Below are 4496 nucleotides of genomic sequence, written 5' to 3'. Positions count from 1 at the left end.
CATCATGATTTTATCGGTGCGTAACGACAAGAGGTTAATTTCTTTTTATCTCAAAAAATAGTAGTAGGCCTAGTTCCCAAATAAAATAAGTTTTAGGAGCAAAATGGTTGGAACGCCTGGTTAGTCTAATCAAAAAATAAAGAGCCCAAAATGTAGATACCAAACTTATGTTCAGCAAACAAACGTTTCGAAAACTATACTGTCTTCATCTTCAGTATTATAAATGTTTTATTACACTTTTATAACACTGTAGATGAAGACAGTATAGTTTTCGAAACGTTTGTTTGCTGAACATGAGTTTGGTATCTACATTTTGGGCTCTTTATTTTTTGATTAAAATAAGTTTTCATCTTTGATGTTTGTTTTGTATTTTTATCCTGCATTGCGGAAATATGGGTAAAACTTTATACTTGTCAGGAAAAGAATTATGAAGCATTTATTCCCTATGTGAACACTGAGCAGTGCTGAAAAACTCCACTTTAAAGGGAAAATTTCTTCATTCAGGATTGGTAGTTACTAGCAATACAGTAGTCAGCATGGGTGGTGGGCATTTAAAGGAACATTAACCTAAACCTTTTCTGAGAAATGCACGTACTTTTGACAGCTAAAAATATCAGTGATAAGATCTCTTGCATTATGTCACAAATGATCTGCAAGAAGCATCAATGACAAAGTGTCTAAGAGTGTAAGACCTTACAAGTTAGGCCTACAACACACGAAAAGAATACTTCTGTTTCAACATTTATAAAGCATATACATCGTTGTTAAGCTATCAGTTAAACATGTTTAAACAAGCTATTGGCAATAGCTTGCATTAGTAAATTACCACAAACAAGATAATGTGTGTTCTGAATACTGCCATCTTGTTTTTGCCAAAATTTCGTCAACCCATTGTGTGTGTCCAAGAATAACCAGTCCGGTATACTACAGTAACATCGTAGGCTAACTTCCATAAAAGGAAAAATAAATTAACTCATCTACATTATGTCATGTATCAAATTGCATTAATTAAATGTTTGTCAGGTCTACTGCCACAAACATGCCTGAGAATGAAGAAGAAAGCGAAACAACGTAGGACTATGCAAAAAAACATATGCTGCTGCCAAGCACAAACACTCTTGTGCAAATTTCAGCACAACCATAAAATCATTTTTACTAGTTTAATGTTTTTCAAGAGCACTATAATGAAACTAAGCTGCAAATTGTAAAAAAATTGCAACTTTTCCAGGAAAACATGAAAAAAAAACGCGTGTTTTTTTCACGTTTTTTTTAAAAAAAAAACGTTTTTTTTTTTTGCATTTACATCTCTACTCATAAGCTACTGGTTGTTTAATTTTCGTGGTTGCTTGTGAAATATTCACCGGACCGCAAAATATTCAACTTGTCAAAATGGACCTTTGCTAACATTAGTTGAGTAGCCCTGCTATAGAATGTCAGAAGGCTAGCCTATTCCTAAAATAATCCAAACTGTTGATTTTCGAAAAGACCACGTTTGTGAAGATGGAGTGTTTTAAAAAATTTATTTAAATACGTAACAATGAATAAATAATGGACAATTGCGATAAAAGCTACTGCTGATCCAAGGGCATTGTGACATATTTCCTGCGTTTTTGGGTTAATATGATTTAATTGTGTCGCAGTTCCTGATTTACAATGCTTCCACGAAGATTTTGACAAAAATTACTCTCAAGCATAGCCGTACGAGCCAGGGGGGGGGGGGACAGGGGGCAGCCGCCCCCCTGTTGTTTCAAAACGTCGCGAATTCGGGAAAAATCTTGCAATTATTAAGGCAAAAATTGCTATATGATAAGCTACAAAATTGCATGAATTAAGAAAAACTATAAATTAATATCTTTTACCTATCAAACTAAGTACAGCAAACAGCCTCTTATTTGCACAAGAAATTTTCATTTGGCACACCCGTATTGATGTATTGTATTGCATGGTGATCAAACTGTAGTACGAAATGCATTTAACCAACTGCATCATGCCAATTTGGGCAGCCACCAAAATATGTCTCTAATACTTTTGTGAAACTGCCCAAATCAAAACCCAAAATTTGCTATATAAGTTAGCTAATTTTATCAAATTTTGCAAAGCATTGTGTTGATTTGGGCAGCTGAAAACATGAAATTATCTGATGAAACTGATTAGTCTGTTTATGCAACTGCCCAAATTAACGTGAGGCAGTTTCCCTCAAATGGACAAATTCATTAATTTTTCCCATTTACATACGGTAACTCTATCGTTTAGATTTGGGCAACAAAAAATATGAAATTATCTAATCATAGTCCATTTACAGTATAAAACTGCCCAAATTGGCATGATGCGGTTGCCTCGGCATCAAAATTTACAAAGTCTTTAATTTTTTTTCATAATATCCATAAATGCATCATCTTGATTTGGGCAACTACAAAATATGAATTTATATAAATTTGGTGAATAGCCTACTTTTATAAAACAATTCAGGTGGAGAGGTTACAGTACTTTTTCAACCATAAACGGACATAGCTAAGCAACACCACAACATTTAACAAAAAATTGTTATAGGCTACCTGTTAAATTTTATGTTAATGTTGTGGTGTTGCTTAGCTTTGTTTCGCTACCTTTATCAAACTACCGAAATTAAAACGATGCAGTTGCGCCCCAAACTAAAAAAAAAAATTAGTTTGTTTATGCAACTGTGTCATGATAATTTCACCAACAATTAAAAAATGCTACTGCTGAAATATATAATCTCAAACCAATCATAATATAGGCCTATTCATCTATTTCAAAAGTTTCCAAACTCAAGACCTGCTATGCAAGCTGGCAAAATATTTGCTCTGCAAGATCTTATGTGAAACATGGCAGCTTCACTTTTTTTCATTAATATCTTGACTTAAAATAGTCAGTGTCTTTGTGTGTCTCAAGGCCGTTGCCTTAAGCATCATGCAAGAGTTGCTCTGTTGTTGAACTTGGCCAAGTGTCAAGCCGAGCACTCTGCTTTCAGACCGTGGTTTCATTCAAAAAGATGCTTAATTAGGGTGAGAGTGAGACACTGAGACATCCTACAATCTAAAGTAAAATGTGCAAACTTGGGTTCTATTATATTATCATGAGTGCATTTATATTGTCCAATTACAAATATACTCAATTGCAAAATTTCCTTTCAGAGAATGCTGGGTGTAATATTAGAAAATTCGGTGGGTATATTTTCTTGCCTGTAATTAATACAAACAACAATACAGTACATTTTAATAAGTACGGTACTAATATATTTCCTGTTGCTGATTTTCCTGATATGATTTGTGCAATCACATAACTGCAGACAGGCTCCATTGTTTCAACTTCAAGGTCTATTAATCAGTGCAGTTCAGTTCAGTTTATTTTTGTTTTGTTGGCGAAAAATAAAAAAACAAAAATATACAAAAACACAAATAATTCGCACAACAAGGATGGCAGCGAAAGACCAAAAGGTCACCAAAGTCAGCTGCCACCCAAACATTTAAACAAAAGATCCAAAATTATGAATATTAACACATATCCCAGCCAGCAAGCCTATATGGGCCCCATATACTATTTTAATGGGCTTGTGGGCATGTGGGTTCTATGTGGGTTTTTGTGTTTTTGCCATATATGCCCAATATGGGCTTTCTTGCAGAATGTGTTGCTAAATGACAAGTAGTCCAGTCGTTGAAGCGAAAAAAAGGGCCGAACCTTGACTTAATTGGTGTAAAGCTGAAACTTTGCACATTGTTTCTGTTGATTATGTACATTGACCAAAAAAAAATCCCCGTGAAAATCTTTTGGTGAAAAAAAGTTATCCGCCTTTTTTGAAAATCCGCCATTTTTTTCTCAAATTGGCGGATAAACAAATTTGAATATTTTTTCGAAGTATCGTCATACTACGGCTTCTTTAAAATATGATATTATCATTGTCACAATTAATAAGCAAGTAGGTACTCAATAACATCTATATTTGACTTTAAACGAAGTGACATAAACAAAATATTATAGCCTATAATAGCCTGCCGGTACGATAATGTATAATTGTTCCAAAAACGATAATTTTGTTCACTTATAGTCAGGTCAATATATATCAGGTCAAGACCCCAAAAATTTCCTACAGAAGGTTTTCCAAATGTTTTTTCTAGTATTTTTCATTAAGAATAATATATTAAAAATCAAGGAGAATCTGAGCACCGGAAAGTTGTCATTTTCAAGATGGCCGCCAAAATAGTATAATGACAATAATTCACTTGATATTCATGCTAGAGCTCTAATTCTGGCGTCTATCCCTAGGTTTAAGGTGGTATGGAATTCAATAAGGCAATTCAAAATGAAATTAACTAATTAGTTTAATGGAAAGGCTTATATGAAAAAAAAACAATAGTGAAATACTGGCAGTACAAGAATCGCAAACCACTTATTAAGTTGTTTACATTCAGTTACTTAATAAGTCCTGGTCATTATCTTCATCCAGTAATGACTGATTGTAGCCTACGTATTGTCAC

Source organism: Aplidium turbinatum, chromosome 7 (assembly GCF_918807975.1).
Source record: "Aplidium turbinatum chromosome 7, kaAplTurb1.1, whole genome shotgun sequence".
NCBI classification, from domain to species: Eukaryota; Metazoa; Chordata; class Ascidiacea; order Aplousobranchia; family Polyclinidae; genus Aplidium; species Aplidium turbinatum.
This window is presented reverse-complemented; position numbering follows the sequence as displayed.